This window comes from Erinaceus europaeus, chromosome 10, assembly GCF_950295315.1.
Source record: "Erinaceus europaeus chromosome 10, mEriEur2.1, whole genome shotgun sequence".
NCBI lineage: Eukaryota > Metazoa > Chordata > Mammalia > Eulipotyphla > Erinaceidae > Erinaceus > Erinaceus europaeus.
Window position 1 is genome coordinate 122,888,864 of NC_080171.1, and position 26,825 is coordinate 122,915,688.

At 43.9% G+C, this 26,825-nt stretch overlaps 1 protein-coding gene and 1 long non-coding RNA gene across 16 annotated transcripts in view; one reads left to right on the forward strand and one right to left on the reverse strand.

Annotated features, from left to right (window-relative positions):
* DLGAP1 (DLG associated protein 1) overlaps window positions 1–26,825 on the forward strand; it is an 825,909-nt gene that overhangs the window by 536,184 nt on the left and 262,900 nt on the right. The gene's annotated exons all lie outside the window — the stretch shown is intronic.
* Window positions 10,973–26,825, reverse strand: part of LOC132540955 (uncharacterized) — a 104,078-nt gene continuing 88,225 nt past the window's right edge. The window contains exon 3 of the long non-coding RNA XR_009552171.1: window positions 10,973–11,337. This is a non-coding gene — a long non-coding RNA (uncharacterized LOC132540955). The remainder of the gene's footprint in view (window positions 11,338–26,825) is intronic.

Sequence of the window (26,825 nt, forward strand, 5' to 3'; positions counted from 1 at the left end):
AAGCCCTTTTCTTTCCCTTTTTTTTTTTTTTTTTTTTTACCTTTTAAAGGGCAGGGAAGACAGAAAGTGAGAGAGAGAGAGAGAAAGAGAGAGAGAGAGAGAGAGAGGGGAGAGGTCAGAAAGAGAGATGCTTACTGCGTTGTTTCACTGTTTGTGACGCCTCCCTCCCTGCAGGTAGGGAGAGGGGCCTGAACCTGGGTCCTTATACAGGCCATGCACTCAGCCCCTCCCTCCTGTCTTTCTGATATTTCCTCTATATCTCTTCTTCCAAGGACCACTGCCCCAGAATGTATGAATCACACTGAGACCACTTCAAAGCTAGAAGAAACAAAGCAGAAAACTGGCGACAGCAAACTGTCACGGCTGCCATTTATACACTAAGTCACTAGCATTCAGTGAAGCTTTTAGACTAGGGTGACTCTCGATCCACTGGACTTACTGACAGCTCACCTGATGATAAGCTGCGGGGGCCTGACCAGTCTCTTGTGGCTGGTTCTTTTTCCTCGATGGTCAGACACGCATGCATCGAGGTGAAAGACCAGGTTCCTAGTCCTTTCAGGTATTCTCGGCGGCACCAGGTAAAACACATACGCTATTCATAGTTGCTCATTAATGCTGTCTGTTGGCTAATTAACAGACATTTTACAGAAAGTAACAGCACCTTTACACTCACAGACACACACCCCGAACACCACAGAATGACCATCGGCCAAGGACAATGGTGACTGAGACAACAGTATTATCACTGATGGGCAGCCATCATCATAAGAAGTTCTAGGGGGCCAGGCAATGGCACACCTTGTTAAGTGCTCACACCACAATGTACAAGGACCCAAGTTCAAGCCCCTGGTCCCCACCTGCAGGGGGAAAGCTTCATGAGTGGTGAAGCAGGGCTGCAAGTGCCTCTCTGTCTCTGTCCCTCTCCATCACCCCCTTCCCTCTTGATTCCTGGCTGTCTATAGCCAATAAATAAATAAAGATTTAACAAAAGGAAAAGTTCTAGGCATCATGATGAGGACACCTGAGCAGAAGACGGCAAACAGACCTGTTTGAATACACACTTGCTGCTTAGTCTGATACAGTCCGAGTTGTGCGGAGCAGTAAAGACAAGACCAAAATGCCGCGAGATTTGCTTACTGTTCTTCCTGCTACTTAATTTGTGCAAATAAATTCCTACAAAGTAAAGGCATTACCCCCCAAAACAACCTTGAGCCATACTCCCAGCAGAGGAGCAGTGACAGGAGGAAGGTAAGAGGACTCTGCACTCCAGCTCCACCAGCACCCAGAGAGAGAGGAGAAAAAGGAGAAGGACATATGGAGGTGGTTATGGTGTCCTGAGTGGCTTAGAGGGGAAGAGAGGAGTGAATCAGGAAAAGAAGGGGCAACTGTGTATAAATGTGGACAGGTAGCTGTAGAGATGATGGTTGGCCCATGTCTACAACCTTAGTGGGAACTGTGGTGGCTTGCAGTGGGGAGAGTGAAGATTCAGAACTCTGGTGGTGGGAATGGTGTGGATTCAAACCACTGTCGACATGTAATTCTGTAATATAAAAATTAAAAAGAAAATAAAGGCACTTCCCAAGATTACAATTTGTGAAACCAGGCTCAGTGTATCCCCTCATAACCTGCATCCATTCCCCCTGCAAACAGTAACACTATTTGTCCCTTTTTCAACACAAGAACACAAGGCCAACCACGATATTTCCTCCTAGATCACCACCACATCTCCGGGGCAGATTCATAAGACCTGGTTGAATAAATGAATGGGTAGGAACCCCCCTAGTATTACACATCTTATTTACCATGACTTCCCTCCATGCCTTGGCCTTCTGATCTTTAAATGGCTACTGCTTCCAGCCAGGACTCCTGCATATTCCCCCTAAATGTGTGGGGTGAGAAAAGGAATGGTGTCGGGTAGAGGGGGAATCTGAGTACTAAATGTAGAACTTCCTACCTCTAGATGCCCTCAGTCCAGTCCAGTCTATATGCTTCAATCTAGACAGTTTCTAAAGGACAGAGAAGGTGAATAAATGCACTGCTCCTGTGTCCACTAATGTTTCTTCCTTACCATCGTGATAAAGTTCGAACTCTTTTTTTATTTTTATTTTTATTTATTAATTAATTTATTGATTCCCTTTTGTTGCCCTTGCTGTTTTATTGTTGTAGTTATTCTTGTTGTCGTTGTTGGACAGGACAGAGAGAAATGGAGAGAGGAGGGGAAGACAGAGAGGAGGAGAGAAAGGTAGGCACCTGCAGACCTGCTTCACCGCCTGGGAAGCGACTCCCCTGCAGGTGGGGAGCCGGGGGCTCAAACTGGGATTCTTATGCTGGTCCTTGCGCTTGGCGCCACGTGCGCTTAACCCACTGTGCTACCACCCGACTCCCTGTTTTTCTTATATATTTTTAAATTTTATTTATTTATTATTGGATAGAAACATAAGAGAAATTGAGAGGAGGGAGACAGGGAAAGAGTCAGAGAGACACCTGCAGCCCTGCTTCACCAGTCGTGATGCTTTCCCCCTGCAGGTGGGGACTGGGGGCTTGAACCCGGGTCCTTGTGCACTATAATGTGTGCCACCACCTAGCCCCTCTTACCTCTTTGATCTATCCACCCCAGACTCCTCTCATGCATATGATAGCTCTTTTAAATTATTTATTTATTGTGACAAACAGAGAGAATTGAGAAGGACTATATAGAGGAGAGGCACCTGCAGCCCTGCCTCACCATTCATGAAGCTTCCTCCATGCTGGTGGGGCCAGGGGCTTGAGCCTCGGTCCTGGTGCGTTCTGGTGCGTGACGTGTTCTGGGCACGCCGCCAGCCGGCCCCTGTGTGTCGTCCTCCTTCTCCTCCTCCTCCCTTCCTCCTCTTTCTCTTCCTCCTCTTTCTCTTGCTTCTCTTTCTCTTCCTCTTCCTCTTCCTCCTCCTCCTTCTCTTCCTCCTCTCCTGCTCTTCCTTCTCCTTCCTCTTCTCTTCCTCCTCCTCCTTCTCTTCCTCCTCTCCTGCTCTTCCTTCTCCTTCCTCTTCTCTTCCTCCTCCTCCTTCTCTTCCTCCTCTCCTGCTCTTCCTTCTCCTTCCTCTTCTCTTCCTCCTCCTCCTTCTCTTCCTCCTCTCCTGCTCTTCCTTCTCCTTCCTCTTCTCTTCCTCCTCCTCCTTCTCTTCCTCCTCTCCTGCTCTTCCTTCTCCTTCCTCTTCTCTTCCTCCTCCTCCTTCTCTTCCTCCTCTCCTGCTCTTCCTTCTCCTTCCTCTTCTCTTCCTCCTCCTCCTTCTCTTCCTCCTCTCCTGCTCTTCCTTCTCCTTCCTCTTCTCTTCCTCCTCCTCCTTCTCTTCCTCCTCTCCTGCTCTTCCTTCTCCTTCCTCTTCTCTTCCTCCTCCACCTTTTCCTCCCCCTCTCCCTCTTCTCCCCCCCCTTTTTTTTTTTAGCTGTCAAGGCTTGTCTGGGATGGGAGTCTCTCCAGGAAACTCTGGTCATGTTTCCTTCTTTCAGCAGCACCCTCTCTATGTTCCCGTAGCATCCATTATTTCTCCACGTTTCTTCCTGTGGAGAATCACCTCTGCCTCGAGTCTGTCAGCTTCACTGGGGTGGCCAAATACCTCTTCTTCACAGTTACATCCGTGGTCAAGCACAGTAAATTCTGACTGTGTAAATAGATAACCAGGCTCCTTGACAAGCTCTAGCCGTTGCTTTCACCTTGATGTGGTTGTAGAAACTTCATGCAATTATTATCGTGCTCATTCTTGAAAAGGGCTGTGCTCAGGTGGCTCACAAAAATCCTTTTGTTGTTGTTGTTACTGCTGCTGCCTCCAGGGTTAGTGCTGGAGTTCAGTGCTGACACTACGAATCCACCTCTCCTGGTGGCCATTTATTCCTTTTTTTCTTTTTCTATTTTATTCACTAGGACTGGGGGGGGGGGTGGCACATCTGTTTGAATGCACATATTGCAGTGCACAAGGACCCGGGTTTGAGCCCCCGGTCCCCATCTGCAGAGGAAAGCTTCACAAGTGGTGAAGCAGGGCTGCAGGTGTCTCTCTTCCTCTCTGTCTCCCCTACCTCTCGATTTCTGACTGTCTTTGTCTAATAAATAAATAAAATTTAAAAAGAGAGAGAGAGAGGGAGGAAGATAAAGTTGAACACCTGCACACCTGCTTCACCGCTTGTGAAGTGTCCCCCGCTGCAGGTGGGGAGGCAGGGGCTCGAACCCGGGTCTTTGCACGGGTCCCTGTACTTAGTGCTATGTGTGCTTAACAGGGTGCACCACCACCTGGTCGGTCCCCCAACATTCTTTCCTATTCATGCTCTTTTCTTTTTTTAACCTTCAATGGCGCTGATACTAAGGAATGGTTCACTGGCCTGTCTGATTCCAGGAGCCAGTTCCTTTCTTTCTCTGAAGTGAACAGTGACTAGAGACGCCCTCCACCCTTCAGTGCCTGCCTGCTCATTTGCTTCCTGACCTCCCGTCCACAGCTGAGTGCATTTTCCCCGCACTGTTCATCTCAAAGTGACTTTCTTTATGCTGTACTCTTTATTCTTACATTTACTTCCCTCTACAGTCCCTGTGTCTACAGGAGGGCTTTTTTTTTTTTTTTGCTTTTCTTGTTCTCTGCTGGGCCTTCCACTTCTGTTTCATTGCCATCCCTTTCTGCATGGACTTTCCCAGGTTCTGCTCTATGATTACTCTCACGGTGCCTTTGCCTGAGCTCAGTAAGCCCCTAAGAGTCATCAGCCGCTGCCTCATGTCGAGCGTCAGGGGGGCTTCCACTGCTCTTTCACCGGCGAAGCAGGCTGCTGCTGGGTACCACCCCGCTGCTGCTTCTTCTTCTAGCGTTTGCCCTTCTTCCGTAGCCAGTCAACAGGTCAGGTTGAAAGCTGTCAGGATCTGCTTGTTGCTGGCTTTGAAAGTGACTGGGATCCATGTGGATTCAGTCGGCTAGGAAGGATCGTCAGTTTCCCCAATGAATGGGTCCTCACAGGATAGATGCACCACGGGAAGGTCGATCCAATGCATCCCTCCCCGCCGCTTAATTGGGAGTGCTCTTTGCTGGGGCGATGGCCAGAGGGAGAGCTAGAGGGGACGTGTGCAGCTGCTCAGAAATGTTCTGTTTTGGGTTGACCATGAAAGTCCCCAGGGCTCTTGTGATGCAAGATGTCCACGGCTAGGCTATCCAGACATCTGTGCACATAGATAGATGAGCACAAACAGTGCAGGCCGCGTGCAGAGCAAAGACTCTCTAGTTACGTGAGTTGAGTGCGGACTTGAATTCTTTGTGTCATTAGATATGACCTGGAGCGAGACGTTTCACCTTCTGCACTTGTTTCATCACCAAAGATGAGAATGTTTCTCTCATAAAATAAAGCCTGCCACAGTTAGAATTGTTGGTAGTTTTGATGTGTGGGGGAAAAGAAAAAAAAAAAGAAGAAGAAGAAATTTAAGACTCGGAGCCGGGCGGTGGCACACCTGGTTGAGCGCACATGTTACAGTGTGCAAGTACTGGTTTTGAGCCCCCAGTCCCCACCTGCAGGGTGAAAGCTTTGCGAGTGGGGAAGCAGGCTGCAGGTGTCTCTCTGTCTCCCTCCCTATCTCCCTCTCCCCTCTTGATTTCTGGCAGTCTCTATCCAATAAATAAAGACAATAAAAAATTGTAATGACTCTCAGTATGACCATATCCTACTTGCAAGACCAGTCACACTGCAGTTGTTGGTAGAAGTGGTGAGGCAGGACCTAGGGATGGGAAGACTGTCCCAGATACTAAGTGTGATCACGGAGCCTACATCTAAGGACGCCGGGGAAGGTCACAGAAGGGTGTGTGCTCATGGCCGGCCGCAGAGGGAGATTTCAAGAGCCTCTGCTGGTAGCTTGATGGAGGAGGGAGAAAGGGCCAGCAGTCAAGTATGCACGTGAGATGGGTGAGGGAAGCCGGGAGGAAATGGGGCCTCCCTTACATCTGGCTTGTAGTTCTGAGAATTTTGGACTTCTGGCCTTACATACAAAACTACGTAAGCTGCTTTAAGCCATGGTGTTAGCGATGGTTTGATGCACATGGGATGGTACATTTGGAAATGGAAGTGATTCCAAATAAGCTAATAAACAGGAAAACAATGTTACGATAAGAAAGGCTGGTGTGTGGGCTGGAGAGGGATTCTGACCATTAGAAGCAAGTCTGAAAATGTGTTGGGAGGGTCACAGTTCCTTGTAGGAGAGAAATTAATAAGAAGAAGCAAGTAGAAAGCATGATGCCCTTGGTGTGAAGTTTTAGATAAAAACAGAGAATATTTCTTTGGGGGCTGGGTGGTGGTGGTGCATCTGGTTGGGTGTATATGCTGCAGTACATAAGCCTCCGTCCCCACCTGCAGGGGAAAGCTTGGTGAGTGGTGAAGCAGGGCTGCAGGTGTCTCTGCCTCTCTCCCCCTCTCTACCACCCCCTTCTTTCTCCATTTCTGGCTGTCTCTATCCAATAAATAAATAAAGATTTAAAAAAAAATTAAAGATGAAACACCTTGGTTATCAGGGGCCAGGTGGCACACTTGGTTGAGCGGACATGTTACAGTGCACAAGGAACCCGGGTTCAAGCCCCTGGTCCCCACCTGCAAGGGGAAAACTTGGTGAGTTCTGAAGCAGGGCTGCAGGTGTCCCTCTGTCTGTCTCCTTTCTCTGTCACCCCCTTCCCTCTTGATTTCTGGCTGTCTCCATCTAATAAATAAAGATTTAGAAAAAAGAATATTTCTTTCAGAGGAGGAGTTGATAAATGGTTGAGAGTAGGATATTAAAGAGAGGGAAAGTGAGCTGAGCAGACGCTACAGTGGGGCATGTCCAGAAGGGAGGCTGCTCTGAAGGAGTCTTCCAGGGCACAGACACTCAAGGAGGCTGTGCAGATTTGGAAAGAAAAGATCAGCATTCCACAAACAAAAGGGGCTATTTGTCTCAGCACAAAATCAGCAACTTAAAAAGATAATGCCTGAAAAATAACCCTAATAAAGCCTCTTGTTAAAAAATAATAATAATAATAACGTTAAGACTAGTAGCAAGAGACTGAGGGCCTTCCATGATCTATTCCTAGCACCAGCCAGAGGACACCTAGGGTTGAAATGCAGTTTCTTTCCCTTAATACTGTGTACAATCCTGTGGTGTTTCCTAAAGTGTGCGCGTGCGCGCGCGCGCGCGCACACACACACACACACACACACACACACGGTGCCTTCACCTACAGCCATACCTCTGCAGACCAGATGCTGCGTCCTCATCTGTAATACTCCCCTCTCTGTTTGCAAACAGAAAGGTCCTCTGGTTACTCAAATCACAAGTGAAGTGTGAAGCCTTCGTGAGCTTCAAGGTGTATGTATTCGCTGGCAGCTGCCACGCAGTGCTGCAACCACAGCTAAATGCTGCTTGCTCTTCCTTCCTGTCATTCCACCTCTCCCCTCGCAGCCACAGAATCTCCAGTGCAGATACCAGTGGCATGTGTTGGGCCCTCACGTCATGCTTAGCACAGAGGAAGCACTCGAGTAGATAGTTGTAGTTGTATCCTGTGTGCTGAGCCGATGTGAAATAAACAGGATAACACAATTTATGAATCCTGGGATCAGCGTCTAGAGAAGATATAGTCTCATCTGTCCTTCCTCTCCTCTCAAAAGCAAAACAGTTGCAAAAGGAAACCACCGGAACTGCTTTGCACAACAAGTGCTTGGCCTTTGATCATCGGCTGTACAGTTCAGACTGCAACACATTATCTGTGCTAGGATTTCAGGAGACATTCTCTTCACTCCCAGTTCTAACTGGCCACCTCTTATGACAAGATATTAAGAAAAAAAATAAGTAGGCTATGTAAGAAGAAATAAAGTACAACATTCAGTGAACGCTATTTTCTTTGACCTACTCCCAGACTTCACCACTCCAGGCCTGCTTTGTCAGCTAGAGAGACAGAGAGGTTCTGTGGAAACAGCATAATGGTTAAGTAAAAGACATTCATGCCTGAGGCTCTGAAGTCCCCAACTCAATCCCCAGCACCAGCATAAACCAGAGCCGAGCAGTGCACTGAGTTCTCTACCTTTCTTTTTAAGTATCTTTCTCTCTGTATCTCTCTCTCTTTTTTTAACCAAACCTCTGCTTAGCCTTGGTTTATGGTGGTACGGCAGATTGAACCTGGGACTTTGGAGCCTCAGGCTTGAGAGTCTATTTGCATAACCATTATGCTATCTACACTCCCCATCCCCACCCTGCAGTGTCTTTCATTAAAATTAGAATTATATATATGTAGAAAGCAAGCAAGAAAGACACTACTGTCAGGAGTAGGGTTACAACCTGAGCATAGCACAAGAAAACAGACCCTTCCCAGATGAGCTATCTTGCTAGTACACTGATTTATTTTCAAATATAATACAACCACAGGATAGTTTGTTTGCTCGATTGCTTGCTTGTTTTGTTTTGTTTTGTTTTTACCTTTTGTGGTTCAGGCTTAAGGGAATTATTTATTTTCTGGTTCACAACTTTCAAAAAGATAAATTTGTCATATTCAATGCAAAATGTAGAAATACACACTATTATATTCTTGGTTTTTTAAAAAATAAGTAGTCATGTCAGGCAATATTCAATGTTCACATTTGGAATACAAAGTATCTTATGTGAATTGGCTAAATCCCAGCTAAATTATCAAAATATTCATTATCTTTAGTTTCTACCCACAACAAGCCTATAACTCAAAACACCTATTTTCTATGTCAGAGTCTTGGGGACAAATGAAGACAACTCCTGTCCCATCTGATGTATTTAGTAAGTTTAGAATTCCATACTTAACAGCATGGCTATAAAAGTTCACCCACTGCTCTTCCCAGAAGAATCTGACCTGCTGTCCAATAAGGCCAGTGTCAGGGGAGTGAAACACTGTCTCCCTTCTACACAGGAAAGTCCCATCTGAACACTGAATGCACAAGGCACCATGCCAGGCACTGCAGGTGCTACATACGAGTGTACTAACTATGCCCCCACACATTGTGCTTTGCCATTTCTGAATATTTCTGATCAAGTTGCTTTATAAACCACATGAGAAGATAGATAGATATAATTTATTTTCCCTTTTGTTGCCCTTGTTGTTTTTTATTATTGTTGTAGTTACTGATGTCGTTGTTGTTAGATAGGACAGAGAGAAATGGAGAGAGGAGGGAAAGACAGAGAGTGGAGAGAAAGACAGACACCTGCAGACCTGCAGGTGGAGAGCCAGGGGCTCGAACTGGGATCCTTATGCCGGTCCTTAAGCTTTGTACCACGTGTGCTTAACCCGCTGCACTACTGCCCGACTCCCTTGGAGGAGATATTTCTTAACCATTTACTTGTGACCCGCATGATTTTAAATGATGTTCTTTTAAAAACTTTCCTGGGTGGGTGGGGGGAGCAAGTAGCATTTATGTCTTTCATATCTCAAGCTGACTAATTATGTCTTTGCTAACTTTTATTACTCAAATCAAGTCCTGCGCTGGATGGGAGCAGACAGGAAGGCAGTTTTGTTGGGACACCACCACCAGGAAGCCCGTCACTGAAACCTTCAAAGTATAGGCTCTTTCTTCTAAGATAGTTTTTCTTCTCTTCCTACTCCTCTCCTCACTGTCTTAATCCAGAGGCTCCATCTCAATCAATGAGATTGCTTAATTAAGAAAGAAAGGAGGACAGAGGGATAGTTCATCAAGAGAGCATCTTCATTGTTCTGTGGGCAGCCCATGTTCGAGCCCCGGCATCATAGGACAGTTTCTTTGGCAGCTGAAAAGGCTCTGGTTTCTCTCCCTCACCCAGAGATCACTGTCTCTGTGTGTGTCCCTCTCTGAATGAAAAACAGTCAGAATAATGATGTCCCACATGCAAAAGGTCTTGGCCCCACCAAATGTACCCATACATATATAGGAAGCATTCACCTGTTTCAAAAGACTGCCTCGGGGTTTGGGCGGTGGTGCACACAGTTAAGTGCACATAGTATGAAACACAAGGATATGTGCAAGGATCCCGGTTCGAGACCTCAGCTCCCCACCTGCAGGGGGTCACTTCTCTGTCTCTCTCCCTCTTTATCTCCCCTCCTCTCTCAATTTCTCTCTGACCTACCCAATAAAGAAAAATGTGGGAAAGTAGCCACCAGGAGCAGTGGATTCACAGTGCAGGCACCGAGCCCCAGCAATAACCCTGAAGCCAAAAAAAAAAAAAAGACTCTTCCAAACTTTTTTTTTGTTTTTTACCAAAAAGTCAGGAGACAGGGAAAAATGCTTAGCATCTGCAGTCATCACCACACTTGACTTCTATAATCTGATATCTTTTGCTTTCTCAAAACAATAACTTCTGTCTAACACATGTACAATTTGGCATTTTGCAGTTTGGGTTGAGAGATGTCATTATAAATCACAAGATTAAAGATGTCCGTAGCTTGACAGAATTCATGTATTTGCAGTTAAGTCAAAAGTCACATACAAATAAAGCTGGAAAAAAAGTGATAAGAAAGAATGTACTTAAGTATCATTTTGTTGTGAATATTCCATTTTTTATGGAAAAGAAACACTTCAGTTGTTAAGGGGTAGAGCTAACCCACTGTAGTAAAAGGGTTAAGCCTAAAAACGGAGAGAATTGAAAAAAATAACATATGTTTGGCTTCCAAACTCCTGTTACATCATGACACCCAAAATTGGAAAGAAAATGAAAAACACATCTTGAAAGGCTGTTAGCCACCACCCTCCCTCCACAAAATCCCTGTGCCATTTTATTAACATGCTTTTTCCCATGTAGCAGCTGGGTCCAATGAGAAGCTAAATCTTGCCTTTGTGTTAGAAACTGATTTATTTTCTTTTTCTTCCTTCTGAGTTCTCCTATAGCTAGCCCCAGGGCCTCCCAAACCTGTATGGTGGTTCGTCATTAGTATTTATCACTTTTACAGGCTGCTATGGTGTGTTCAGAACTGTGCCACAGCCTTCTAAAGAAAACACAAAAATCCTTGCTCTTGGAGGACGTGGGGGTGAGGGTGCACTGCAGGGAGGGCCAGATGACTAAAAGCCTGGGTGAAATCTCAGGAAAAGGAAATATTGTCTTAAGGAGACAATGTATCCACAGGATGGCTACTTAGACTCTGTAAGAGGTAGATTCCAAGGGGCGAAAAGGTGAATGAATACCTGTGGAAGAATTCTCTGCAGAAGCCCAAACCACCTCTTGTGATGGCCTCAGATCAGCAGGCTGTTTTCAAATGGGAAGCAGGTGGCAGGTTGAAATTATAACAAGTCAGTTATCCAAGTCCGGAGTGAAAAGTGCAGTTTCTCCTCTGTGGGCAAATGCCACTGACTTGCCACCTTCTGACAGCTTCCAGGACCAGGAGGACACTTGACAAAGGAAAAATAAGAATCAAACTCATTACTTTTTATGAATATCAGCGAATACTTTCATAAAACCGGGGATATAAAAAAAAGCATTGTGGGAGTCAGTGGTAGCACAGCGGGTTAAGCGCACGTGGCACAAAGCACAAGGACCAGCATAAGGATCCCGGTTCGAGCCCCCGGCTACCCCACCTGCAGGGGAGTCGCTTCACAAGCGGTGAAGATGGTGAAGACATCTGCAGATGTCTTTCTCTCCCCCTGTCTTCCCGTTCTCTCTCCATTTCTCTCTGTCCTAACAACGATGACATCAATAACAACAACAATAATTACAACAACAATAGAAAACAAAAAGGGAAAAATAAATATAAATAAATACAAAAAAACTTAAAAAAAAAAAAAAAAGCATTGCCCGGAGAAGACATACTTTACTCATGCTTCATGCAGACCTGACTTCCTCTTCTATATTACCTAGTAAATAGAATTTCCTCCAAATGTGTGTGTGTGTATATATATATATATATATATGTATATATATATATATATATATATATATGTATTTTTTTTTTAAATAAAATCTGGAAGACTCCAAAGTAGGTGTGTTTTATTTTCTGGGTAGGAAAGTAATGCCTTTCACTTCATTTCCTTCTAATGCTTGGCCACCAGCATACTACCAAGATCAGAACACTAATTTTAATATTTCATACTATTACTGACTAGATTTCTGCTGTATATCTGCTTGGTTTTAATTTTTGGCTGACAGTTTATTTTTAGTTCAACCTATTTTAATTTTTATCCTAGTTTCTGTGGAATCATATGATAGCCATTTTTAGGTTGATATTAACTACTCGTTTCTGCCAGGTTGGTATAAACATGAGTACATAGGTTTACTAATTCAGGTCAAAAACATTCAAAATGATCTTTATATTCATTTTTGTAGCTTCAGTACCTGCCACATACCAGATACTTGATCAGTAGTTGATATAGAATGATGGGAGGAAGTTTAATTGAAAGGAAGGAAGGAAGGAAGGAAGGAAGGAAGGAAGGAAGGAAGAGAACTATGCAATTGTTAGAAACTCTATCAAGTTTAAGTTTCCTGTACATTAGTTACAATCACCAATAATAAACAATAAATAAACAAGTCACAGGTGAATTGAGAATGGCGTTGTTAAGACCACAAGAGACACAGTGTATATTCTAGAAAGGTAAATAATTTATATCAAGTCCTCGTAATAGCAAACTTGCCTCTCTTATATAATATGAATGGTAAATGTGGCTTCAGAGTTCACCTTCTTTCTCTGAAGGATTTTTTTAAAGGCACCCACAAATGTCATTCCATCTATTTTTAAGCACAGTGCTGCTGGATAAACAGCTGAATTGCCCAAGCCCAATGAGAAAATCCAGCGTTTAAATAAGCCGTTTATCTTGGTGAAGATAAGTGGTGTCGTCTGACACGGGACATATGGGCTCTTGCATACAGCTCCATGTACATTTTCTTAGCTCTGAATATAAAGTTCTACCTCAAGATGGAAAAAACAGGAAGGCAAAATAAGTTCTTTCCTAGCAGGTTTTCAAAGGCCCTGGTTTCTAACTTCCCCAACTTTCAGCACTCTCCAGTTAAAATGTGTTCCTTGGGCTTTCTTTGCAGTAGGTTGAGGCGAGGTAAAGACACATGCATTCGATTAATGAGATCTGTTGGGGCCAGGTGGCGCTGCAGTATTGCAAAGGCCCACCTGCAGGGGAAACTAACTGTGTGCTTGGTGAAGCAGGGCTGCAGGTGTCTCTCTGTCTCTCCCTATCTCCCCCTCCCTTCTTGATTTCTCTGTCTCTACCCAGATAAATAAATAAGCTAAAAAAATAATAAAATAAAGTATATTGGTTGTGAATTTGCAGGCTTTTTTTTTTTTTAATAAAAGTGAGTCTGGATGTTTTCCACAGAGTTTATTTTGAAATAAAAGTTACCTATGTTACTTCTAACAAAATACAAACAGTTCTTCTAACAAAATACAAAGGCCCCAGCTCCCCACAAGGCTCATTTCTACTTCTTAAAGATAATTACCACTGTTATCACTATTACCTTAACATTTTCCTTGAATATATTATCCAGATATTCAAGCACAAAAATGTGACATGTGCATATATATATATATATATATATATATATATATATATATATATTTATAAATGTACATAACATGGGTGCATACACATACTTTTTATTTATTTATTTTCCCTTGTGTAGCCCTTGTTTTTTATTGTTGTTGTACTTACTGTTGTTGTTATTGATATTATTGTTAGAATAGGACAGAGAGAAATGGAAAGAGGAGGGAAAGACAGAGAGGGGGAGGGAAAGACAGACACCTGCAGACCTGCTTCACCGCCTGTGAAGCGACTCCCCTGCAGGTGGGGAGCCGGGGGCTCAAACCAGGATTCATAAGCTGGTTCTTGCACTTTGCACCACATGCGCTTAACCCGCTGCGCTACTGCCTGACTCCCACGTTTTGTTTTTTTTAACAGAATGAATACTGTAGGTACTGTTTAACACTACTGTTGTTTTGCCATCGTGATTATTGCTGGGGTTCTGTGCCTGCGTGATTCCCCACTCCTGATAGACTTGTCTGTCTGTCTGTCTGAAGAGCACCAGACACAGACGTAGCCCTGCTGCACTGTTCATGAAGCTTTCCCTGCAGAGCTGCTGCCAATGTGGTGGGCCGTGACTCAAACCTGGAATATTCTCACATGTCAGAATATACACTGTGCTGGATGAACTATCTCCTGGCCTCTGACACTTGATTTTTTTTTTTTTTACTTACCAGGGCCCTGCTCAGCTCTGGCTTATGGTGCAGGGGACTGAACGTGGGACTTTGGAGCCTCAGGCATGAAAGTCTCTTTGCATAACCATGATGCTGTCTACCACCACCCCCACCCCCACCCCCCACCCCCGCCTGGATCTCTTTTCTCTTACTTTCTTTTTTGTTGTTGTTGTTCCTCCAGGGTTATTGCTGGGGCACAGTGCCTACACCATGAATCCACTGCTCCTGGAGGCCACCTTTTCCCCCTTTTGTTGCCCTTGTGGTCATTATTGTTATTGTTGATGTCGTCATTGTTGGATAGAACAGAGAGAAATGGAGAGAGAAGGGGAAGACAGACAGAGGGAGAGAAAGACAGACACCTGCAGACCTGCTTCACCGCCTGTGAAGCGACTCCCCTGCAGGTGAGGAGCCGGGGGCTCGAACCTGGATTCCTACGCTTGTCCTCGCGCTTTGCGCCACGTGCGCCCAACCCGCTGCACTACCGCCCGACCCCGATCTCTTACTTTCTAATATACATTGCTCTTCTCCCCATGTCAGTATGTACAGATCTACTGCATAATCACAGTAGCTTTTTTTCTTTATTCGGGGATTGCTTACAGTCGATAGTAAAATACCGTAGTTGGTGCATGAGTAACATCTCTGTTTTCCACATCACACGCTAACCTCTCCCTAGGTCCCCCTCTGCCATCCTGTTCCAGGATCTGAACACCCCCCCACCCCAGAATCTTTTACTTTTACTAATGTTTAATGATTGCTTGCAATATGCTAGGCACAGTTTTCTAATACTGGGAATATAAAGCTGAGCCAAACACAATGCTGCCTTCAGGAGCAGTCCATGTTCAGCTGTACTTTAGCGTCCCCTGTGGCTGTAGCCGTGCGACCTGACCTGCTGCGGGTGCAGCAAGTGTGATACACACATGAAGGCACGATGCTGTACCCTCAAAATTGTGGAATAGTGTAAATCAATGGTAAATGGCTTAAATATTTTAAACATACATGGAGGAGCTGGGAGATATCTCACTTAGTAGAGCAGACACTTTGCCATGCTCGAGGACCCAGGTTCAAGCCCCTGACACCACAGGGAATGTTTTATCAACAGTGGAGGAGTGCTGTGGGATCTCTCCCTCTCCCTCTCCCTCTCCCTCTCCCTCTCCCTCTCCCTCTCCCTCTCCCTCTCCCTCTCCCTCTCCCTCTCCCTCTCCCATATTGAAAAAAAAATCTCTGCTAGTAGGTGGTAAGTTAATATAGAAGCAAAAAAAACTAGCAGACATTGATTAATTAATTTAACAATTCCTCACTGAGGAACTCCATGTTAACAGCACACGACTTCCTATCCCACTTTACAATAATGCCACAATGAATCAGTAAATAAATCTTTATAGCACTTTATCAGTTAAATAAGTTGCAGATTTTTAATATGCAATCTTTCTTTCAATATTTTCTTTATAGAGTCACTTTTTCTAGAACTGTATTGTGAATGTCTTATTGTTAAACTAATGCAAAGATATAAAAATTGATACTGAGATAAACTGTCTTGTAAAAGCCTGTATCTTCAAGCACCTTAATAAAGACATTAAATCTTTATCTGCTTTGAACCCCCATGGGACAGCCCCTGGTAATTCTTCAAATGAGAATCAGGCTGAATGACCCAGTTTTTTTTGTTTCTATTTTATCTGATCACATGTGATACAAACTTCTGATGTGGATGTACCAAAATACCCAAATGACCCCCAGACACAATTTTCATACCTCCTTTTGTGTCTGTGTAATTATGAATAAGAAATATAAAATCAAAACAAATAAATGTACTTCTCTACACATAAAAAGTATACCTCCTGCAAAATTGTTAAAAATTGTTACTTATATGACCCCTTTCTGAAAACTATCACCCCCCCCAAAAAAAAAAAAAAAGAACCCACAGATGGAAAATTGCTAATGAGTTTCTCTTGTCTCACAGCTTTGTTGCTTATTATAATTGAAATCAGGTCAAAATTTTACATCTAGTAGCCCCTTGGAAGGTAGAAGAGATGAAACCTAAGTTCCCAGATGAAGGGGCCAGGTGGTAGAGCATCTGAAAGTGCAAGGACCCAGGTTCAAGCCCCTGATCTCCACTTGCATGGGGGGAACTTCACAAGTGGTGAAGCCGACTTGCAAGTGTCTCTCCGTCTTTCTCCCTCTCTGTCTTCCTCTCCTCTTTCAATTTCTCTCTGTCTCTACCCAATAATAAATTTTTAAAAATATATTTTTAGAGAAAGATTCTGAGATGGGTGATTTTCAAAGGGAGAAAGTAGTCTCCCAACTCCCCTTCATTTGGGGGACAGGCACTGAGACTGTTTCCTTTCCCATTGCTTCCTAACGCACAGTGACCACCTAGCTACTCCCAGAACATAGTCTTTATGTTCCAAACTTCCTAGTTGTGTTGGAAGCATCTGAGTGGGATGGGTAGAAAATACAAAGTCACTTTGATTTTTCATTTCTGATTAAAGAACAAAGGTTGCCCTTGAACATCCTGATACAAAACTTTGGTTTCACTTTTTCTGATTGTTGACATCTGTCTTGAGGGAAAGAAAACATCCTTTTTTTGCACATGGTGTATCATAAATTGGACTTAGCTTGACATATACTATGAATTCAGAATTTACTCTCTACAACCTATCACAAACTTGAGGAGGAGGCTAAGTGTCCACTCATCCAGCTGTAGTGAGCTGTATATGAATCACAAAGTCAGCACTGTTACTAGGAAACAGGACTATCTGAAAAAAACTCAATCAGATCAGGCTGACTCATTACCAAAAAGCATAAAGAAAAAAGATCCCTTCTATGGTCATCCCACCCTGAACACACCGGTGTCAGTCTCGTCTGATCGAAGAAGAAAAAAATCCCAAAACATTTTTCTGAATGAAGTGTAAGCATTTCACAGTTTCTATAGTAGGAAAGACTTTGCTAATGTGAACATGAAACACACACATGCGTGTAAAAGAGAAGACTGAAGACTGAATTCCTATCCGTGCTTAGCAAGAATAGAAGTCATGGAGTATTCATGTCATTAGCAGATGTTCTTTGTGTCCAGAGAATCATTCATCACCTTGAAAAAGACATCCCTATCTCATTACACATTTTTACTATTAATAAAACGTTGTCATGGTCCAGGTTTACCATATAGAATGTCTAACACATACCTATTTTTATTGGCGAGTACCACTTTCAAATGTCTGTTATTATAATTCTTTTTTTCTAAGATCTGTCTTATTGATTTTATATGAAAGAGGGGGAGAGAGAGAGACTGGAGCATGCAGAACCAAAAGTCAAACTGAGAGCCTCAAGTGCACAAGTCCTGTACCCCACCAGTCCGGCTATTTCTCCAGCTGCTATATTTCCGCTTGCACAGATTCCTTGATTTCAGTCATGACACAGACTTGACACAAAGTCTAAGTTCTGAGAGACTGAGTTTTACTGTAATTCTTCCTTTGCCCGTGAAAGGAGATCAAAACAGTTTTACAAACTGTTGAAAGTGTTTATAAAGATTAATCACTTTTTCATTTTGTTGAGCTCTTGTGAACAGGAAAAAAAAAAAAAAAAGCGCTACAGTGTGATGAAACGGAACAGGCCCAAGAGAGAAAAGATCTGAATCCTGCCACTTCTCAGTCATATGCAAAATGTAATTTACACTCCGGAATTCAGTCCCTCCATTTATAAATAAAGCTACTGAACATTTGCCCAAAGCATGCTGTAAGTGTCAGTTCCTGAGAAAGGGGAGGAGGAGCTGAGTGTGATTAGCTGAGTGATGCACTCAGGTCTCCTCACTGGCAGACATCCTAGAAGCCTCCAGATGCTAAGGAGCACTGCATGTAGAAATCCCCACCTCCCACAGAGCATATTTTACTGGTGATTTGATATTGATTTACAAAATTGTAAGATAACAGGTATCGCTCCACACCGTTCCCACCTCTAGAGTTCTGTGCCCCCATTCCCCTCATTGAAAGCTGCAGTAGTTTTCCCATGATCACAGATATGGGATGACTAGTATTCTTTTTTTTCTTTTTTTGACTAGTATTTCTGTGACTGTCTATACTTATATTTGCCCCTTTTTTTCTATGGCTTTGCCTTCTCTTCTTTTCTAAGTCATATCTTCTCCTCCTCCTCTTCTTCCTCCCCCTCCTCCTTCTCCTTTTTCCTCCTCTTCTCTCTCCGGGTCCTGATGGAACTGGAGTCCAAAGACCTCTGGCCACCTTCCTCTAATATTGTTCTCCCTCTGGGAGCATGAACCAAAATTCTTTATGGGGTGCGGAAGGTAAGAGTTCTGGCTTCTGTAACTGCTTGTCTGATGAACATGGGCTTTGGCAGGTGGATCCACACCCCCAGCCTGTTTCCATCTTTCACATAGAGGATTTCTAAAGAGAAGGAATACATGTGTGTGCTCTGGAATACATTGGGTTAGATGACAACAGTTATGGGATTCTACTTGCTGGTCCTGCCACAGACTGCTGGTGGGCTCTTTGGTTGGGTAGGTAGGGTTCAGATGGCCTGTTGTGTTGGTCATGCTGTATAGCTGTTTCCTTGAAAATCACTCCCTGAAAGGTCCCAGTCCTCTCCCAGGGTTGCTGGCTCTGCATTTCCCCTGCTCCAGTAACCACGTTCCCTCTAACCTCCCTTCTTCTTGATCACAGTGAATGTCAGTTTCCCTCAAGTGTGGGGAAAATGCAGGACTAACACTTCCCACACCTACTTCTCAACTGATCAACAAGCCCCATGCAACCCAGATGAGAGAATAAAACACCTCATTAGCAATCCATTGATATTTTCTTTGATTTTAATTTTATTTTATTTTGACACCAGGGTAATTGTTGGGGTTCGGTGCCTATATTATGACTGTTATCAGGCTTCTGACAGAGATAGAGAAAAATGAAAAGGGAGATAGATGAAAAATAGAGGGGAGAGAGGGAGAAAAAGATGAGTGGACACCTGCAGCCCTGGCCTCCTCCTTTCAGAACTCCCCTGCTCCAGGTCCCCCTGGATCAAGGGCTTGAACCCGGGTCCGCGCACACAGTTACATGTACACTCGCCTGAGTGAACTGCCCAGCAGTCCTGTGCTTTTCTCTAGGCGGACAGTGTGTTGGAATTGGTCGTATGCTCTAGTCTCTGCCGAACAAGTGACACCATCCCTCCTCTCATGCTCCTTACCAGCTAACAGGATGAATCAGACTTATAAGCTAATGATTTTTTAAATTTTTTATTTATAAAAAGGAAACATTGACAAAACCATCGGAAGGCTAATGATTTTTAACAAAATAAAATGTCACGATGACTCCCTTGCTCTTCTAAATCCTGTCAGTTAAGCTGCTGTTCTGCACACTCTTGGGGTACCCGTTACAAGGATGGCACAGCAGAGACCCACCTGCTGTAATGGGTTTTGTGGGCCTCTTGGCAGTAGTTACACTTAGATGGCATTTACCACATGAGCTGCTGAAGAAAAGGAACTGAACTCAGCCTCACAACTGAGGAGAAATTGGGTCAGAAATTACTGGATGGGGGTGGGGGGAGGGGTTGGGATGGCGACCAGGTTAAGTGCACATAGTACAAAGCACAAGGATCCTGGTTCGAGACCCCGGCTCCCCACCTGCAGGGGAGTCGCTTCACAGAAGGTGAAGCAGGTCTGCAGGTGTCTGTCTTTCTCTCCCCCCTCTGTCTTCCCCCTCCTCTCTCAATTCCTTTCTGTTGGTATGCTTTTAAAAACCTCTTCTGTTTCATTTGGTTTAAATCCCCCGGCTTAACACTATTCTATTTACATAACCACTTCATTCTATTTACATAACCGCTGTTAACAAGCACCACCCTCCCTCCAGGGCATTAGTGGTTCAGTGATAGAATTCTCGCCTGCTCCACCCCCTCTCCTTGTCACACCGTGATCCTCCTTGTCACACTCTGATTTTCACCAGTCACTTTTCTCTCCACCCTCTCTATGTCACATCCTGTTTCCACCCTACTTGGCAAGTATATATAAAGACAGCATTGTGAGTTTTACGGTACCTTTAGTTTAGTTTACCTTAGCTCGGCTTAGATTACACTGTGTCCTGCATGATTGCGCTGTGTCCTGCATGAATAAAGAGATACTGCGTACAGCTCAACCATGAGTCCCTGGTCGTCTGTTACCCGCCTGTGCCCGTGAAGTCAGCCCGGCGAAAACTACATAGCCCGGCGAAAACAACACCTCTCTGTCCTATCCAATAAAATGGGAAAAAATGGCCTCCAGGAGCAGTGGATTCTCAGTGCAGGCACCAAGCCCCAGCCATAACCCTGGAGGGGAAAAGTTAAATACATAAAAGAAGTTGCTTTGCGCCTCAGTCTTCTCTTGGAATCCTGTGTGCATGACCCCGGAAGCTTCTGCTTACACTCCCATTTGTGCTGCTTGGTTTTTTTCTGTGTGGCCTGTTCTGATTAGAGTATCCAGTTGTTTTTTCAAGCACTAGTCTAGGTGTCACTGTGAAGGGATTCTGTCCATGTGGTTAATATCTATAATCAATTGTGTTTAACTAGTGAGGTCACCCAGTAGGTAGAACAGGAATGCCATGATGAGGCCGCCAGCTCAATCCCCAGGACACATATGTCTAGAGTTGTGCTAGGGCCCTCTCTCTCCCTCACTCTCTCTCTCTCAGACACACACACACACAGGTGTATGAATGATAACTCACTTGAGAGAGTACACAGCTGGTCCAGACCCCTAGCACCACATGGACACAGCATGGACGGTACCAGGAGACCCTACAAGGGTAGTGGGGCAGTACTGGGTATTGTGACATTTCTCCTCACTCTCTGGCTCTTGTTTCTTTTTCTGTCCCCCCCCCTCTCTCCTCACTCCTTCTTTATTTATTTATTTATACCAGAGCCCTGCTCAGCTCTGTCTTATGGTGGTACCAGGGATTGGAAGCTACTCTCTGCCCCGATCCAGCTTTCTAGTTCTGTTTCCAACTCTGACACCATCTTCGCCAGACAATACCTTTAGCTAACTGTCAGGCTCAAGCAAAAACTAGTAAAGTCATAGGCCCCTTGGAATATGCCTAAAAGAGACCTACTAGCTTTTTCCAAAATGAAGACCCCCAAATCTCATCTGCTATATTCATATTTTTAGGTTCCTATTAAACAATTTGTCCTGCTTTATATCTTAATGCTTTTCAGCTACCAAGTTGCAGGTGCTGTCATGACGCCAACCTGACTTCCCTGGGCAGACGCCCTCACCCATGTGTCCTGGAGCCTCCCCTCCCCAGAGCCCTGCCCCACTAGGGAAAGACAGACACAGGCTGGGGGTGTGGATCCACCTGCCAACACCCGTGTCCAGTGGAGAAGCAATGACAGAAGCCAGACCTTCCACCTTCTGCTCCCCATAATGATCCTGGGTCCAGGCTCCCAGAGGGGTAAAGAACAGGGAACCTTCCAGTGGAGGGGATGGGATACAGAGTTCTGGTGGTGGGAACTGTGTGGATCTGTACCCCTGTTATCCTATGGTCTTGTCAAGCATTATTAAATCAATAATTAAAAAAAAAAAAAGCAAAACTAAGAACCACAGCTCTAAACAGAAAGAGAAGAAAACAGAAGTCTGACACTGAAGAAGTTTTGATTTTGACAGCCTAGACTTCAACAAGAAAATCCTCCATACAGCCTGATACCCCAAGAAAAATATCATTGCTGCAGCTACCACGAATGATATATATTTCAATACAAAGTGAATTAGGGTTTGGCACCCGCGAAGCTAGCCCAGCAGGGTTGGCATTCCTAGCAGAAGCGCACACTTCCTGCTAAGTTGAGATAGTTGAATCTAGCATTCGTACCTAAAAATGAGAGAGAGGTCCATTGTGACTCCCCTTTCACAACATATTTTTATAGCTACGTGGAGAAAGCTCTGTGGATTCATCCCTGTGTTCTCTGTGTCTGCTAGTCATTTAGGTAAGGGTAGGGTCCTTTTAATTTAAATAGCTTCTTTCACCATATTGCCTAATGGACTAGATTGGACTGTATCAACTGTAAACTGTAAATCAGTCAATTGATTTACTCCACTTTTTATGCCTTCCGTGGTGATGACGTCAGACACAGTGAAAGCCTTCAGTCATGCTTGTGGGATTTAACAGTGTGTCCTCATTACTGTATCTTTTCTGGGGTACACTCCTTCCCTTTTCAAATTAAATACAGCTCATTCTTGCTGTGGCTTGTAGCATTCCTTCTCTTCTGGCTTCCTCGACTCTTCCCCTTCATCTGTCTTAGCCCTGCCCCAGTCTTGGTGGTAGTATATTAAAAGAAGAAAGAAAGAAAGAGAGAGAGAGAGAGAGAGAGAGAAAGATGGAAGCACACAAAACGAGTCAGTTTGGGGTCAGTGGTGAAGGGGGATATGTTGCAAACAACCGTTTTAACAGTTCGCTGTAATCGCTTTTTCCTTTGGCACTGAAAATAAGGAAAAAAAGAAACTACTGAATGAAAATGACGAAGAACAGAGGAAAAGCCAGAAGTTTGTGTCTTTCGGGACAGATAAAGCTAGTTGATGAACAGCAGAAACAGAGTAAGGGCTATGGTGAGCACACAGATTCAGTGTCCCACTGGAATCATGACCAGGAAGAAATCATGGCGGCTCATTATTCCCCCGTGAAAAGCTTTCGTCACGAGGCTTCCAGGACTTCTCAGCGATCGTCCCCAGACTGTGCTGCGTGTTCTCTACTTACTCCTCCCCTGAAAAAGGATTCAGTGGCCCCCTCTGGAGCCACATCTGTCTCCCACCAACACCCACACTTCAGAGCTGAGCCTCTCATTCTCAGAGCTCTGGGGACCGCGTGAAGGCCCACCTCTCTGTGTCTAGTCCAGATTGCCTTGGACTCCCAGACTGACTTCCAAGTCCTTCTTCAGCATCTCCACTTACTCTCCTGGGAGCCTCGCATTTAATGTATCCCAAATTAAACTCCTCCTAATCTTTGCCCCCCAGTCTGCACCTCTCTTTGGCGTCCCCATGTCAGCTAATGGGAATTTCATCTTTTTAGCTGATCAGACCAGAAACCTCAGGGCCATCCCTGACTCCTTGCTTTCAGTAAGTCTCCATGACCAAATCAATGTTATAAAGCCTTTTCACCCTGTCATCTCTCAACCCTCACCTCTACCACCATTCTTTCTAAAATTATTATTAGTGATTTAACATTGATTTACAAAATTGCAAGATAATGAGGGTCTAACTCCACACCGTTCCCACCACCAGAGTTCTGTGTCCCCATTCCCTCCATTGGAAACTATAGCATTTCTCCCAAGATTGCAGATATGGGTTGACTATTATTTCTGTAATCTGTCTATATTCACCCCTTGCAAAGCTTTCCCCCTTGCAAAGCAGGTGGGGACCAGGGGCTTGAACCTAGGTCTTTGTGTACTGTAACAAGTGCACTCAACCAGGTGTGCCACCACCTGGCCCCCCACCTAACAATTATTAAAAGGTGGAATTTTGTACTCCACATGCATAATGACACCAGAAAGAGGATTCAGCTCTTTCTCTATATTAAGAACTATATTCAAGGTTCTCTCTCTCTCTCTCTCTCCCTCTCCTCCTTTTAATTTCACCCTCCCCTCTGAACTTCTCTCTGTCTCTATCCAAAAATGAAAGAGAAAAAAGGGGAGAGGAAAATAAATGAGTCCTAGGAGTGGTGGGTTTGCTTGCTGTACCAAGTCCCAGCAATAACACTGGTGGTGATAAATAATGAGTAAGTACATAAAGTTGTAAATGTGACTAGGGATAAAAAGCATAAAGAAAACCTCCCAAGATTTATCAATAATCATATGACAGTGATGAAAAGCGGGAAGATTTTTATTTAGTCTCTTTTTAAAAGTGTTTCAGGTTTTTATAGATGCCAAATAACTATGTTATTGCACAAGTGTAATAATTTACAGTCTCACTTGAGAAACGTATTCGTTTCCCTAAATTTATAATGGACAGCAAGGAAATAGCAAATAAAAGTAACAGAATTTTTTAAAAACCAAAATTACTTTAATAAACATATATATGTAACTATAAACAATAGAGATGATTGATTTGATATTTTATAGACTTAAAACTAGCAATACCATTGCTTCCTAATAAGATTTTCAGACTTTCTTTCTAAGGAGAAAAAGGACCAAATTCATAAATATGTAGATAGTATTCCAACTTCACTATGTAATTGTCAGATTTGAGTTTCTCAGGCATAAGACCTACAGGCATTTGGTAAGTGGTAGCAGGCTCTCAGTTATGCTGAGAGGTTACTGAAGTTTAGCCAACAATAAAGTTCAAGTTTGACTCACGATGTTAATCAAACATCTAGCCTTCATTGTCTGCAAGAGGGATCTCACTAAGCTGCTACCCATATCTGTGCTTTTGAACATCAGATAGAGAATTGCAGCTTGAGGGGGATTTAGGATATGGATTCAGAGCAACAAGCTGCAGGGGAAGTGGTGGTAAGGCACCACTACCCTAGTGACTGCAGCAATCACGGGGAAAAATACAGGGGCTCAGCTAACCATTGCAGGCCAACAGCTCTGCCTCCAGGATCCCAGAAGAACATGTTAGAAACAAGTTGCTGTGCTAAAAACTAAGAAAGAGCTGTAAGTTACCTCAAGTAGGCAGTAGGAATAAATGTAAGATATTTGCAATAGACCTGAGCCTCTGCTGCGTTGATCCATAGTCTGTCAGGATGACTGTGTGCCTGCTTTTATTTCGCTGCGACTGCTAGTCAGCTATGCTGGCGGGGTGGTGTGTGTTCTGTGAACATTACTCTTTTTAAGGCTTTTCATTTCTACCACCTAATCTGATACTTCTAACATCTAATCTGATACACAGTTTTTAAACTGTTGTAGTATGGTTGAAAACAGTAACTTATTGCCTGTGTTGTAAATTTGATGGAAATATCCTAAGGAAGTAAACACACTATCCAAAAAGTGTGTACACGTATGTTCATAGCAGCACAATTTGTAATAACTATAACCTGGAAGCAACCCAGGTGTCCAACAGCAGATGAGTGGCTGAGTACGTTGTGATCTAGATACACAATGGAATGCTACTCAGCTACTAAAAATGGTGGATTCCCTTTCTTCGCCCCATCTTGGATGGGCCTTGAAGGAATCACGTTAAGTAAGATAAGTCAGAATGAGAAGGATGAATATGGGATGATCTCACTCACAGGCAGAAGTTGAAAAACAAGATCAGAAGAGAAAACACTCAGCAGAACCTGGACTGGAGTTGGAGTATTGCACCAAAGTCAAAGACTCTGGGGTGGGTGGGGAGGGGAGGGTTCAGGTCCTGGAACATGATAGCGGAGGAGGACTTAGTGGGGTTGAACTGTTATGTGGAAAACTAGGAAATGTCACACGTGTACAAAATGCTGTATTTTACTGTTGACTATAAACCATTAATCCCTCCAATAAAGGGGAACAAAGAATATTTAAAAAATTGATGGAAAACTACTGTTACTAAGCAGCATGGTATAATAAAATAACACAGAAATTAGAGGAAGACACACCTGCCTTTTAGTTCGGACTCTTAAATGCTAACTGTCAGTGTTAGCAGGCTCAATTTCTCACCCTTGTGGTAGGATCACGAAAACAGGTGTTTTTGTTTTGGGTTTTTTTTTTTTTTTTGTATTATGTGACTGTGTGTGTGTGTTAGAGACCATGTGATGGCTATGGCCAGGTCTTAAGGCTAAATGAACAAGAGAGGGAATGACTTTATGCAAGCCGCTGGAAGAAAAGGTCCAGTGATGCTTGCTGGCTGAACAAATTAAGTTCTACGCTCAGGCACGAGCTGAGAGATGGAGGGGGGAATGTGACACGCTCCTGATTGACTGAGCCGAGCTTTTGCACTATTCCTGATGCGTGTGAACCTCAAGCGAGGGTAGAAAGGGCTCCCCAGCACGGGGCATTTGACTGTGATAACTAGAGTGGTACAGGGGTAGCGAAATCCACAGGTGTCCGATACAGTCCGAATACAAAGGAGACAATCAATGACATTCCTTTTCCTACCCCCCACCCTTGCCCCTCATTCTACTGGAGTGTGTTCTTTTGGTTAGCATTTCTTAAAGTAGTTTCCCAAAGGCATCTCCCCCCAGTGAAAATACTTTTTTCCTTGTACATCAGCCCACACTGCAGTGACATCTCCTACTAGTCCCCAAAGATCCATGGGCTCCTTCTGTCCTTTGAGAGTCAAAGACCTTGTCCTTCTGCCTTTCTGCTCAAGGGCCACTCAGTATCCATGCTCTCCACACAAAGCACTCAACCCCAGAGAGACAATTTTACCACCAGAGAAGAGGATTTATAAGAACAAACCAGAAACCCGGCAGGTAATTCAGAGGCACTGAAATGTAATACCCAACTTAGCTTGATTTGTTTTAAAGCTACTTTTTTTTTTCTTTTCCATCCTCCATCCCCTCAGATTTGCCTGGTCCACTTAAAATGTGCAGACCCCTGTGAGATCAGAGACCGCTTTATAAAGTGCTTTTGGTGCTTTTACCTGACTCCTGCAGTGGTGCTAGGTACTTTGTAGATACTTAACAAATGTTTATGGAAAATAATTCCATGGAGTTGAAGTGAGCCAACCAACACTCCACAGCACTGTTTACATTCTATTTAAGGACATTTTTAAATAATTGTTATTAGTGATTTAATAATGATTAACAAGACTGTAAGATAACAGGG